Source organism: Octopus bimaculoides, chromosome 10 (assembly GCF_046866305.1).
Source record: "Octopus bimaculoides isolate indiv1 chromosome 10, ASM4686630v1, whole genome shotgun sequence".
NCBI classification, from domain to species: Eukaryota; Metazoa; Mollusca; class Cephalopoda; order Octopoda; family Octopodidae; genus Octopus; species Octopus bimaculoides.
In genome coordinates this window covers 3814308-3830184 of record NC_142937.1, presented here as the reverse complement: position 1 = coordinate 3830184, position 15877 = coordinate 3814308, and the positions used below count along the sequence as shown (strand labels likewise).

The window sequence follows — 15877 nt, the reverse complement described above, 5'->3', positions numbered from 1 at the left end:
GAAGAGTAAGCCTGCATTTATGTATGTGTATATGTACGTTTTTACATTGTGTATATATATATATATATATATATATATATATATATATATATATATATATATATATATATATATATATATATGTATATATAATTTAATAATTGGAGTAATACGCATATGTTAAATGAATTCTTTTATTTCCGACATATGTTTCGAAGATTACAAATGGGTACTTCCAAAGGAATGAGTGATGTTGATAAAGATGTATGTAATCTTCTCTTCAGGGAAATTCATAAGAGCCAACTTAACCGTAAGACATTTTAACCGAATGTGACAACTGGGGGTAGAAATATAAGATATGTTGCAAAATCAATGACTGCACACTTTGTTCTGCAAGGGACACTAAGTAAGTAGGAATCTAGAAGGGACACTGTGTAAATAGGAATCTAATATATAATGTAATATAAATATGTTCTTAAACTTAGATTTCAACCATTGACCTAAGCACTATCAGGTGAAGTTTTTTAATTCAATGTTGTGGTAAAAGGTAAAATTACTTTCTCGAATTATATCTGCTCATATGGGCCGGTTTTCCGATGTATATATTCTCCATTTGGAGGGGACGCCGTTCCGTCGCAGGATTATTCAATTTTACCGGCTGAGTAGACAAGAACAACGTGAAATAAAGTGCTTTGCTCAAGAACACAACGCGTCACCTGTCCAATAATCGAAACCACAATGTTACGATCATGAGTCCAACACCGTAACCACTAAGCTACGCGCCTCCCCTAATTTAATGTTTGCGATTCAATATCTGAAAAATAGTATGCTTTAGGTGATCGAAACATATTCCGATGTTGAATATGTTGGATGCAGTATGTAGAATAAGGAAGATTAAGATGCATTTACAAAGATTAATATGGATGCTTGCATTTGATTACTTAGTCAACTAGACTCACCCAACGAAATCGTTCTCATATGGCAACCCTACTGTCATACAAAATTCAAAAGATAATATAGTTTTAAATGATGAATAACAGATCGGAGATAATATTTGATATTACGTTTGGTGGATAAGAAATGTACTTGGGTTAAACCAGAATAGAATCTCATATTAACAACTTCCAAGTGGTTGAGTATGCCATGTGAAGTTATCAGTTGTGAAATTTCAACACGGTACATGATATGGTAAGACCAAACACTGAAAGACGTCTAATTTTCGTAAAAAAATTTCCGAATTTCCGAAGTATGATTTGAAGGTTATGGGACCTTTTTTTGTCTTGATATGTTTTAGGAGGAAACAATAAAGTAGGATTGGTTGTAGTTAAACAGCTGAATCATAATGTGCTTATGTGCTGTGAATTTCATTTCAGTAGAAGCTGAATTATTTGGCAATGCTGATGGAATATTTTCCATATTGTATCAATGATGTTCATCTTCTTCAAAACCTTAAAGTGGAGTGCAGTATTCTCAGAATGTTTTCCATTGAATATATAATTCTGGATTATTAATTTGCTTTATTTTTCTCCTTAAAAAAAATTCTAAACAGAAAGTCGCCTGTCTTCTTTATTCTCTCTAAATAGGAAATTAATATCTTCTCTATTTCAATGATTGAAGATCCTAACTTACTTTCTTCTTCATCTGCCAAAATACTAACTATACTACATTCTTGGGAATATATTAGACTCATACAGCATAAATAAATATGTAAAGACAGGAAATAGGAAAAACAACGTTGATCATCCAGTTACAAACAACAGGCACATCCTGAGCGAAGTTATTTTTATGATAGATGGTTGTGAAATCCCACTCGATATTCTAAGAATTGAAACATCTCAATGTTTTACACTCCCAGAATTTCAATGAAATGTTCTGACGAACACTTCTTGGATGCATTATTTTATATTAGTTTTGTTGTACAAATCGCCTCTAAGGAATATCTTCAAAGATGAACACGGAGTTATTTTAAACGTCAGAACAAGCGTTTTCAACTAATTTTTATTCATGAGAATCAAGGGAGTAATCTCTTTACAAATATTATTTCTGGAAGGTTACATGCTAGTTTGTTATTCCAGAATGGTCTGCATAAATTATTCAAACTGCCTATCAAATAAAATGAAATATTCAAATTTAAAAATTATTTGTACGACATAAAATGTTTGTTGTATTGCGCATGTTTCCACTGCAGTACAATTCCCCCATCATTTATTTGTATTAATAAATTAACGTTTTAGACGAGTTGTATTCTCCCTATATATTTCTTTCTTTCTTTCTTTCTTTCTTTCTTTCTTTCTTTCTTTCTTTCTTTCTTTCTTTCTTTCTTTCTTTCTTTCTTTCTTTCTTTCTTTCTTTCTTATCTCTGTATTATTTTAAAGTAAGTTTCTCTGTACATTTTAAAATCATGTGAATTAGGATTCATCCATAAGTCTCCCTTGAAATTAATTGGTTTAAGAAAATTAGGATAGTCTTAACCTCTTGGGTAAAACTGTGCAGAATATATAACGAAGTGGAAACTTTCTATTAGTGTGTCCCTAGAGGAAAAAAATAGTGAAAGACACAATATTTTTATTTGCTCAAAAACAAAAATTATTACAACAAACTCAATGTTTTCTAAAACTAATGATATTCGTAGACTTCTACACTTCTAAGTTATTTGAAATTCATTTTCAAGGAGAACACATTTCGTATGCTGTACAGCTCAATGCATAAACAATGTATCGCTTTTCCTTTGACAGGACAGCATTATTTCATGTTTATTTTTCATATACGAATATTTCTAAGAAATGCAATCGATATTCAGTAAATTGATTGTAGTTGTTAAGTCCCTAGAGCAATTGGATCTCAAGGATACTATCGATTACATTGTCTTTACGATAGAGAACGTGACATAGATAATCTCTTTACACAAAATTTGAGCTCAAGATACGGCGCTGTAGAAGAAACCATGATTATAAACAATTATTCGCTCTAGGAAAGGAAGAAGTCTCTATATAGACACTCTGCTTTCTAAAAATAGTAGTCAAATCTTCGTTAATATAGCTATATAGAATAGGAACGATTCTGTTCGCAAGTGGAGTAAACTGTGTGTATAACATAAATAATTGTATTGAAACACTAACTAGGATCATAAATCTTTTCGTTTTCATCTCCAAAGAGATAAAGTATGAATCCCTTTCTCTGCTGAAAATCACTTGTCTTAATGAACAGATTAAGCTAGGAGTCCATTTGAAAGCATGTGAATGAACTGGGATACTGCATTTCTCAAATTCTGTACTACTTAACACATCTACACATTGATAATATGTTTTTCTCAAATAACTGATTTCAAATAGCAACACATGACAACCATCCCAATTTCAGTAGAACAAAGCAGCCTCTTCCTATAGAAAGGAGTTTAACGATGTGCAGTTTTAATTTGAGGGAAATCGACATAGTCGTTATGTCTAATGACAACGAACGCCTAAAGTACAACTGAAAAAGGATACAGTCAACTGGAATCTTTATTTATTATTCAATATTCATTATAATAAGTATTCATATATTCCTCCCGCGATCGAGTGTCTCATTTAGATTTAGATAATATTGTACTTTATTAATGTATCTCTATAATAGGCTCTAAAGAGATTTCAGGGCAGTTTTGTACATTCTAAAAATTTTGATAATATACTTAGCAAAAGAAATACAAAAGTATGTTGAAGATTTTATCAAAATTTTCATTAGGAAAGAATTATATTTCGAACAGCTGCTTCCCCATAGCATTTCTTTCCAAATAACAAAATATGAAAAATAATGAAACGGCTGATTTTAAACCGAAGAGAAGCCTCATGAATCGTATATATGTATGTATGATGATGATGATAATAACGTATATTATATACTTATATATATATATATATATATATATATATATATATATATATATATATATATATATTTATACGCAAGTATATATATATAAATGCATATATATATATATATATATATATATAGAGAGAGAGAGAGAGAGAAAGGAGAAAGATTTGGAGTTATGCTAGTAAACTTTGAAAAGTGTCATACAAGTGCAATGGAGTTGCACACGGAAATACAGATAAAATCAAAAAGTTTCCATTCCTGAGATAGATGGGATGTATGTAATATTCGTTATGTGGCTTCAGGAAAAATGAAGCAGAACATGTTGCAGAAAGAACAAACAGAGACTGACACGTACACACACTTGCATACATTTTACATATACTCAACACACATATAGATAAGTATATAGATAAACACGTAGAGGAAGTGGGACAGACATAGAGAAAGAGGCGCACACATATGAGAACAAATGACTTTGCTTCTGTGCAGAGAAGCGGATTAAACATGCCAAATTGCAAAGAATGGAATTTGTTACATAAGAGGAGTGAAAAGACAATATAACAACAATAAACTAGGAAGTTAGGTTTCTAATAAAAAACAGCTTATAGCTCAGTAATGTGGCATAATTCCATATGAAATCAATTATATGGAGGCAGAGTAGAAACAGGCTATATCTGAATAGTTACGTGCAGGGAACTCCATATATAGTGTCGATTATAATTGACCGTCGTCAGTATAATAAATACCAGTTTTATATTAAAGTATATTTAGTCAATATGAATCATTCTACGTGAAGCTTTGTTTGTATCTAATTAAAAGATATCAATATCTATAACAAGGGATAAAGGCGGTGCACTAGCAGAATTGTTAGCATGCGGGGCGAAATACTTAGCGACATCTCGTTCGTCTTCACGTTGTGACTTTAAATTCCATCGAGGTCGATTTTGCCTTTCATCCTTCCGTGATCGATAAAATAAGTACCAGTTGAGCACTGGGGTCGATTTAATCGACTTAGCCACTCCTCAGAAATTGCTGACTTTGTGCCAACATTTCAAAGCAATATAGATAACGAGGGTAAAGCGGCCAGGTGGCAGAATCGTTTAGCGCGCCGGACAAAACGTTCAGCGTCATTTCGCCCATCTTTACGTTCGGAGTTCAAATGCCTCAAGAGTCGACTTTGCCTTTCATCCTTTCAGGGTCGATACAATAAGTGCCAGTTAAGCCATGGGGTCAATGTAACCGACTTACACCCTTCACTGTAACTGCTGGTCTTGTGGCAATATTTGAAACCAATATTTATTACAAGAATAGTGAACTAGCACAACAGGAGAGGACTGAGTGAAAGGGATCTTAGTATTCAATTTTGAATTGCTAATTACTATGTTGAATCCTCGTTCATGAAAATTGTGAATTTATTTTTTTTTTTTTTTTAAGGAGTTACACACTTCAAAAGTAATTCTTTCCACTATAGGCAGATGTGTATTTTATCGACCCCGAAATGATGGTAATTAAAATCGACCTTGGTGAAATGTGAACTCAGAATGTAAAGCTTGAAGAGATGTAGTTCTGCATTTTGTCCTGTGTGCTAACTATTCACATAACTTGCGCTTGCTACTTTGACACCTATATTATACAATAGATATAGTACATATATCTATTGTATTATACAGTAAAACCTGGAATCTGGAGAAATGAAGCCACTGATAGTCTACGTTAGTGACAATTTATCCATTGAAAAATTTCTAGAAATTTGATGACTTCGACTGCTATGAAGAGTGAAATATCTAATGTTACAGGCTATTTCCTTTTGTGTGAGAAGAAGAAATGAGAAATAAAATAATATTCGACACCACGGCATTACTTATTACCAAATCGCTATATTGTTGGTAGATTCTCGCGTATCTCATACCTATGTTAATATACTTAGTGTTAGACAACCAGTTGAACGACCTCATCAACTAAGAGTTCAAACCACTGTCTATGGCAGCGATTTCTCAGATAATTCTAGTCATAAAATAATTACAGCATTTTGTCATAAGCCAGCAAGAGAACGATGTATAATTAACAAAACTTTCGTGAAATAAAGATTGTAATTGTCATCAACTGATTGCTAGAGTGATTGTAAAGAATATCTAATTATTAGAACTATACAATGTAATTATGATATAATTATCTAGTATAATCATTCATCGGAATACATATCAGTATACAATAAGCTATATGATTAACATTTATTTATTTATGTCGCAATTTGTGAAAATTAGTTTGGTTGGTTAGGTATTTCTAACGGGGTAATTCACGGTTCAATAGATTCTTGACGGTAGAAGTGATGGATGGGAGTCTATAACTTGGTTTGGCTCAGAAGATACATTCGTGAAACAGTAGTTTTTCGGCGCTCTCATCGTTGCATATATTCATCGCCGATATACATCGGTGAGAAATACATACACGCATGCATACATATATGCATGCGTGCGTGCATGCATGCATACATACATATATACATACGTGTGTGTCTATGTCCATGCACGAGCATGTGAACATATATACGAGTGTGTGAGTACACATATATGAATTGTACCGAAGTCGACTTGACTTTTTATCCTTTCGCGTCGACAAAATACGTACCAGTTACTTACTGGCTTCCTCCAAATCACTGTCCTTGTAACAGAATTTAAAGCCAATATTTTATATTTTATATATATATTTTATATCATGTTGTGAGTAGGCCTTCATCGTCGTATGATCGAAACTGTTCATGAGATCATAGCCTAAGTTGATTACAAATATTTTTTATTACTTGATTGACCTCATAAGCTTATTAGGCTAGAATAATACTTAATTCATTGTTTCTCAGATTCGAAGGTTTTGTGGCACACACACACACACACACACACACACACACACACACACGCACACACACACACACACACACACATACACACACAAACGCACATATATATATATATATATATATATAGGCGCAGAAGTAGCTGTGTGGGTTCAGACACAAAGTGGCACGTTGGGCAAGTGTCTTCTACTACTGACCAAAGCCTTGTGAGTGGACTTGGTAGACGGAAACTGAAAGAAGCCCATCGTATATATAAATATATATATATATATATATATATATATATATATATATATATATATCAATTATAAATTAGAGTATCTAAAAGATACCATCATGCTTGGAATAGCAGTCCAACTTTGACTCTAAAACCACATTAAATATTCATACAGCACCAAGGGGAAAGACAGAGAGACAAAATAAACTAGCAAAAAAATTATTGGATAATTCTAGATCCCGGATTTCTGGCTCTGCCTTCATCAGTGGAATATACTCAGATAGCACATAAATATATATATATATATATATATATATATATATACACATCAATACGAATACTTACATATACGAACGTATACATACATATATATGCACGCATGCACACGACCAGTTTAGATTGCCCGCCGAAAACTTCTCGTATAAACGTGTGAGAATTTTGCTACGTTGATAACAGTTACAATATTTCATCAAATATTTGGTAGAGATCTAAATACACACACACACACACACACACACACACACACACACACACATATATATATATATGTATATATGTGTATATTTATATATATATATATATATATATATATATATATATGTGTGTGTGTGTGTGTGTTTGTATGTATGTGTGTGTGCATATGTGTGTATATTTTTGTGTGTCTGTGTTTGTTCCCCACTGTCACTTGACAACCAGTGTTGGTCTTTTTCAGCAAAAGAAATCGATAGAATAAGTACTAGGCTTACAAAGAATAAGTCCTGGGTTTGATTCGTTCGGCTAAAGGCGGTGCAGCAGCATGGCCGCAGTGAAATGACTGAAACAAGTAAAATAATATATATACATATATAAACACGCACGCACACACACACAGACATACACATATACATACATATGTATATGTGTGTGCAATTGCGTGTGAATGTGTGTGCGTGTTGGGAGAGAGAGAATAAAAAGGAGAATTTAAAGAACATAAATTTGGGATCGATAATATATATAAATACTCCATGCTAGTGGTAAACTATTTTGCTGATTTATTCAATAATTCCAAAAATAACCCCCTAGTCCTAATTACACCTGAACTAAATTTTAATTGTTTTTGTCTTTGGTCAGTAAGTGTTATTCCCTGTTTGTTTCTATGGAGAAATCAGAAGAAATGACTACTATTCACATCAAATTTCGCTTTTATGATATAGACATCAATGTTTTGAAACTGGCCTATTTTCCATGTCGTTTTAGATAGATCCAGCGCGGACTTGCCGAAGCAGGAATATTGTTATAGCAAATATTCTGCTCAACATCACAAATAAACTCCATTTATTTGCTTGTCAGTTGTTTGAACTTAACCAGTTGAGCCTATCCCTGAGTGACTGGCAATATGTGCTTCTCTGATCACGAGCTGAATTAAAAGGGGAGTATTATAGCCATGTGTTGAGAGGGATTCTTTGGTGTTTGAATAAATGTAACAACAGCAACCTTTGAACGAAATATTAGTCATTTTACAAGAATCGTGTTACACAGTGTTATCTGCTCAAGTAAAGTAAAATTTAAAGGTTAAAATAGCGTAAAGTTATTTTGTATTGTTGCAATCTTATTTTTCTCCCACCCCTGAGCTCACTTTTGCTAATTGTAAGATAATTTAGTTGAAGTTAAATCTAAAGAAGTATTACAGCGTGCAAGAGTTAGGTCGATGTATAACTCGAAAAGTGTGAATACCGTCAGCAACACCACAAAGAGGCTGTTGCTGAAGGTACTCAATGGCAAATTGCTGCTGTGAAGCCGGATGACGTATAACATCTACCAACCACAAACAAGTGAAAATTATTCGACGATCTTAATTTGTTACTCGCCAAGATTTGGCAAAACCGGAGTCTTCAGTAGAAGGCGCTTGCCAAACGAATAATACCTCAGAAGGTTCAGAAATCGAACCTCCAGATAAAGGCCAGGCCTGAGCAAACAGTTGTGAGTTAGCCATGTAGTGATATACGTTGTACCAAACTGATTTTCTCTTGATGTACTTCCTGGATATGACATTTTATTGTAGTGTTTCTACGACTAAAAATCAATTGAATCTCACAAATATATGACAGGAAGTTGTAAGTTAGTTCATTGTTTACTATATTTAGCGTATGCTACTAATATTTCTGTACACAGTTTCTATAGTGTTCAGAGTCTCTTCTCTATTTGTAGTTTTTGACTATAGTTATTTAACCATATGGTACTTATTTCATATACATTGTTTCAGTATTTACATTATACCACAATTTTATCAATTTTAACATATTGTCAGTTACAGAGACAGAAATGCCATTTTCGGAACCAAATAAATGTTTTTAGAAGTATAGAAATGAAAGTATGCATTAAAAACATTTGATGTTAAAAAATATGAAGATAACTTTATCATACTAACTGGCTCTCACCACTTCTGCTGCAACCTGTTCTACAATGTTTTTAATATAATGGACGTAGATAGCATTTGCAAAATATTATTCAGTACTTCCCCCGCCGCATTTCATTGTTTCTGTTTGTGCGTCAATGCTTGCTACGTTACTATCATCGATTGCTTGTGTACAGTTTTTGAAATGATAACAACAGCAAAGAGATAACACTAATTATGTTTACTGGTTTGTGTTTATTCGTGTTATTGTTATTCTTTAGTCTTTGCTTCGTGGCATTGTATTCAATCTTGGAATTAGTTATCTGTTGCAAAAACAAAACAAAAATTAAATAAAATATTTGCGAATGTTTGTCACATGTTTACTGGTTATTGAATAAAATAAAGAATCGAAATATAAAGTAATGCAAATGGGAACATAATCTTTTGCCATAAGCAAATTTAATTCAGTTTATATTTTCAATCGGGTGGAAGAGTTAATTGCTTTAAGAATAGTTTTGTTTTCCTAAACAATAGTTACAAACTATTTTTGATTCAATTTCATGGTTTGAATTTTTTCTAAAGAAACGATAAAATGTAGAATCAAGAAAAATTACAAAGTATACAATGTACACACTTTTATTTTTTGCTGCCATATCGGTATCCCTGTTCTTTAATTGTGAAATTAATTAAATAAGTAATCAAAAGAAAATTATTTAGTACATAAGCTAAATATTTTCAGTATTCTTTTTTCTTGTTGATATAAAGAATAATTGTTAGGTGAAACACTTGTTATTTCTCACTCGTAATATATTGGTCATATAGCAATGAATAATACAGTATTTTCCTTTTTCCTCTCTTCGCTGAAAAGTACTGTAGTTGGTGACTTGGATGTGTCGTACTCAGAGTTGAAGAGTCACCAGTATTTGTTCTATCCAAACTGTCACATTGTTTAAAATGGTTGCGCTTGGAGGAATAAATTGTCATGCGAGTTGTAGAGCTTAGAGGAATAAATTGTCATGCGAGTTGTAGAGCTTAGAGGACTGTGAGGCCAACGAGGTTAATGTCTCTTATAATAGATGTCAGAAAAACATGAATGTAATGAAATATACTTGACAGTAGATATTTTCGAGATGAAGAGCTGAGCGAAATCGTTAGCTGTAAAATTGGAAAGCAATAATATGATAGAGAGAAAGGAGATACAGTTAGTAGAGAGAATTAGGAGATTCGGCACAAGAGCAGCCGAAAGACAGCTTTGCTCATCACGCCGAGTGGTTACCTCAGAATCCAAACGCCCTTGAGATATTTTACATAAGAAATGTCATCAGATATTGCAGTTCACCGCCGCTTTAAGATGGGAGTCTCTTTATTCGATAAAATGAAACAAATTCTCATGAAACTATTGCATTAGTGTACTGAGTATTCTACAAATCATAATGGAACTCCTGCACAGAATAAGCGGAGTTGAGAGTGACAAGGGCGTAGTACCAGAATAACTGGTACAATCTTCCCTATAGTTGCTATACTGTTTAAGATTATCGAATTTTTTCCCAAGCATGGGCTGACTGAACATATAGAAAACAACATTTGATTAAGATACCATGACTAAGATTGAACCTGAGAGCCTGTTGTTGTGAAGCGAAATTATTAAACATTCGCCCAAACTGTGTTTACATTTACACACACCAACACAGATACATGCACATATGTGCGTGTGTATGTATGTATATTTGTGTATTAATAAGTAGCCTAGCAATAAGCAAGTGGTTATGAAAAAATATTTATACTGAATCATGTATGTTAAAGAATAGACGCAACGTTTCCTCTGCGTATCGTAAAAGAGGTTGAGGTAGAATTTGCATTCTGACCTTGTGAATTCCTCACCAGCAACAACTATCCAAACAGACCCATACTTGATGGGTTGCCACCTGATTGGGAGAAAGGCGTCATTCACCAGGACCAGGGGATCAAGAAGAATCGGTGCATGCAGGTCATTCTATCGGTTGTCAAGTGGTGATGGGAAGTCAAACACAATCACTAAGACCCATACGTGTATACACACATACACGTATGCACATATACTACCCATTCACAAGGTTTGGTCGGCCCGGGGCTATAGTGGGAAACACTTGCCGAAGTCGCCGTTCATGCAGCTGAATCCAAGACAGCGACGACATGGTTGGGAAGCAAGCTTCGTATCATATACTCACCCCTATAAAGAATAGATTGTTCTGAAGTAGAAAGTAATGCCCATGAATATTAGAAAGTTCAAATGATCTCTTCTATCCCTGTAAAGGGGAGTGCTAACCGCCACTCTCTTAATACATATATGTGCATCTATAATTAGCACATGTTGCCTGTATGCGTATGTATGTATGTATGTATGTATGTATGTATGTATGTATGTATGTATGTATGTATGTATATATGTATGTATGTATGTGTATGATTTGCGTATATGTGCAAAAATCTAGAATTTGAGAAATGATGTATGAAAGTATTTAAATATCATATTGCAAAGAAGTTATAATCACTATATATTAAGATTTTAATAAAATGTAAATACGAAATGTAAATTGAAAATATTGTTTTATTTTGTGTCTTGAAGCAAACTTTGTTTTAATTATTTATTTTCGTTATTTTCTTAGATAGCGTCAAAAATCTGATGACATCATCGACTTCATCTTGCAATTCATTCTTGTATATATATGTGTCACAAGTTATAGGATAAAACTGCATATGTAAAGTTTCTCTATGTGTATCAGCAATTGTCAACGAATGTGTTTTCTTTGTATTTGCACATGCGTAAATATGTGTGTGTATGCATATTATATAGATTTTTTTTCTTCGCTACATATCATTACATATCAATCGCCATTATTTACAACGTAAGTAGCGTGTTGGCAGAATAGTCAGCATGGCAGACAACATGCTTTGCGACTCTTCATCCCACTTTACTTTTTAACTCCAAATTCCTCAGCGGTCGACTTTGTCTGTCGTGCTCTCAAATTTCCAGGCCTTCTGACTATTGTAGAAAGGGTTATTTACATATAGAAGAGGTCGCAAACTGGCAAAATAGTTAGTAGCCTGTCAGAAAGAAAGAAAAAAAAACAGAAATGCTTAGCGGCGTTCCTTTCGGTTTACGTTCCGAGTTCAAATCCCGCTGAGGTCAACTTTGCTTTTCGTCCTTTTGGAGTAAATAAAGAGAGTACCAGTTGAGTACTGGGACCTCCTCAAAAGTCCCTGGCTTGAGCCAAAATTAGAAAGACTTATTTATATATAGTGTTTACAGCAGTTCTAACCCGGACCAAGAGAGGCCTCTGTATAAGAGTATACAAATCAAAAACAAGTATAGCACTATGGCTGTTGCTATAGTTGCTGTATGGATCTCCGAACTTAGATGTTTTATATATCTTTCGCTTTTAAGGCGTTATGCAGTGGCTTGATAGAGCCTTAGTTACTGTTTCTACCAGGTAAATTGACAGTGTAAAAGCTCCTGGTATGTTTGAAATGGTTATCATGACTATTCTACAAGGTACTTTATATAGATATGGCTTACGTATGTGAACATGTATATGGATACACACACACGCCCCCCCCCCTACATACACACAAATGCACATATACACGAGATGGTATCAAAAAATTCATGGACTAGTTCTATAATGCACCAAAAGATGGCAGCACGTGGCTGCGTGCGCACTGTTAGCTAGCAGTAACCTTCATGAGGCAATGTGCCGAGTAACACGATTGTGTTTACTTCGCAATCTGTGAGATTTGTGTTTTTTGCGATTACGTGTATACTGCAGTCTGTGTATACTGCGATTTTTGTCATGGACAGAGAGCTCGATCAAAGAGCCAACGTGAAATTTTGCGTTAAATCTGGCGCGTCAGCTACAGAGACATTGAGCATGCTTTGGCAAGCTTACGGCGACGAGCAGTGGGTCGTACTCAATGTTTCGAGTGGCACGGGCGCTTCAAAAGCAGAAGAACGTCCCTTGAAGACAATGAGTGATCTGGAAGTCCTGCTACTAGTGTCACCCTCGGAAATGTGAAAAATATTCATGAGCTTGTGCATGAGGAGAACAACCAGCGATATTTCTGATGTTGGTCTGTCGCATGGGTCCGTGCAAGCAATCCTAACATCTGGTTTCTTTACGACGACAATGCACCATGTCATCGAGCACTCATCATTCATTAGTTTCGCACCAAAAACAACATAGTATCGGCTTCGTACCCACATTATTAATTTAGTTTAGCCCCTACGGACTTCTATCTCTTCGACCAAATTGAAAATGTAGCTGAAACGTCGCTGTTTTAACACCGTTGTCGAGATCAAGAGCGAATCGTAGAATGTGACTGACTCGCTTACGGAAAACGAGTTCCAGGTCGGATTCCAATCGTGGAAAGAACGCTCGGACCGGTTTATTGCTGCGAATGGTAACTATTTCGAAGGAGATGATGTTAAAACTTAGGTAAATAAGTTATATTTTATTAAGCATAACTCGTCTGATACCACCTCGTATATACATATATATATGTCTATGTATTTATGTATGTACCTATTTATCTTTCCATGTATGTATGTCATTGTTCAGTTTATTTCAAGATTTCTTGCCAATAGAGAAAGAATCAGTTTCTAATCTAGATCCAAGGCTCCTTCACTGGAATTTCAACATCAACAACAAGGTATGTATGTAAGTATGTATGTATGTATGTATGGATGGATGGATGCATTATGTGCAGATTTGTATGTTTTATGTATGTATGTTCATGCATATATTTGTATATCTAGACATGCTCATTTATATTTAAATGATAAACTTATGGAACGTTTTACAGATGTTTACCGTTCCAGTGATGGATTAGATCTGCAGTCTTCGAATTAGCTTTCTTCTTTCTGGTTTTGAGAAGCCTAATTTCCCAAGATTGGTATTTAGGCAGTGTGTTATGTATGTATGTATGTATGTACGTACGTATGTATCTATGTATGTATGCATGTATGTATGTATGTATGAGCACACATACATAGAAAGAGATAGAGAGAGATAGAGGGAGAGAAATAGAGAGAGAGAGAGGTGGAAGCCGGTGATTGTATATGTATTCATATATACATTCAGAGAACATTGCACAAGTTTAGTTTTTAGTATGGGAAAATATATAAATAATTATAAAATTATATCACCTTAGCATTATTTAGTTTCCCAGAAGATTACATACTTATTATAACTAAACAAACTACAATGTCTGAAGCATAATCTCTTAAGTGCTCGAATTGCCTGCATTCAGTATTTATATTCATGTAGCCTTGCTTCTGCACTCAAGTACACTTTGGCAAAATTTTCTTTAATGTCATAAATTTTTTGGCACGATTTTCTAAAGAATTGAATCATATCATCAACAGTCCGTGGTTTTCTTGAAAAGTTTTTATCTTTGATAATACTCCAAAAGACAACGTCATTTGGTGTACGGCGTTTTGATCGTGATAGCCATTCAAGTAGCCTTCATCTACATGCAGCAATTCTTTGACAACAATCTCACACACCATAGTTATAGTAAAGTAAGAAGGAGGCCTAATATAATATCTATTGGACTATTTTCCTCTGTCTCTTTGTACGATGAGGTACTGTAAAGTTCTTGGATTTCGGTAAAAGAAAATACAATTTCATTCAATATCTCTCTTTCTCAGATTCTGACACTTATTGCAGCGGTCCTTCAATTTTTCTAAGCACTGTAAAAGAAGTCGGAAGTTTGGACTTCCAATCAGATCTTTCGCGATAGCTTTAAAACCAGGAACTTCACAGCACCCGCTCTCGGATGTATGTGTATAGAGGCGCACGCATGACTCTGTTTTAAGAAGCTTGCTTTCCAGTACATGGTTCCGTGTTTATTCTTACTCTGTGGCACATTGGGCAAGTGTGTTCTACTATATTCTCGGGCCGACCAAAACCTCGTGAGTGGATTGGTCGATGGAAACTGAAAGAAGCCTGTCGTATATATATATATATATATATATATATATATATATATATATATATATATATATATATATATATATATATATATATATATATATATGCGTATACATGTGTGTGTGTCTCTGTGTCTGTACTTGTCACACACCATCGCTTGACAACCGGTGTCGGTGTATTTACGTCCCCGTAACTTTGCGATTTCGCAGAGGGGGATAGAGTAAGTACCAGACTTGAAAAACCTCGGACCTTGGGTCGATTCATTCGACTAAAAGTTCTTCAAGGCAGTTCCCCAGTAAAGCCGTAGTCTAATGACTGAAACAAGTAAGGGATAAAAGATATGTATAAACATGCATAAGTATGTGTGTGTGTGTGTGTGTGTGTGTGTGTGTGTGTGTGTGTATGTGTATGTATGTATGTATATGTGTATATATATATATATATATATATATATATATATATATATATATATATATATATATATATATATATATATTATGTATTTATTTTCTCTAAGTAAATAATTAACTGGGACAAAATAAATTGGTTAATAAATACCAGGGTAGCAAAGATCACAAAATGACTGTGGTGTAACTCATGTTTATGAAGTAGAAACTCCTTCTTATTTTGGGGAC

The 15877-nt window shown here is 34.1% G+C and overlaps 1 protein-coding gene and 1 non-coding gene across 5 annotated transcripts in view; both read right to left on the bottom strand.

The window, feature by feature from the left end:
• The window catches only part of LOC106869052 (neuronal acetylcholine receptor subunit alpha-3), a 743068-nt gene that overhangs the window by 247832 nt on the left and 479359 nt on the right, over nucleotides 1-15877 (bottom strand). The window lies entirely within an intron of this gene.
• On the bottom strand, nucleotides 11485-11600 carry LOC128248945 (U6atac minor spliceosomal RNA). The gene has a single exon (XR_008265101.1). It is a non-coding gene; the product is annotated as a U6atac minor spliceosomal RNA (small nuclear RNA).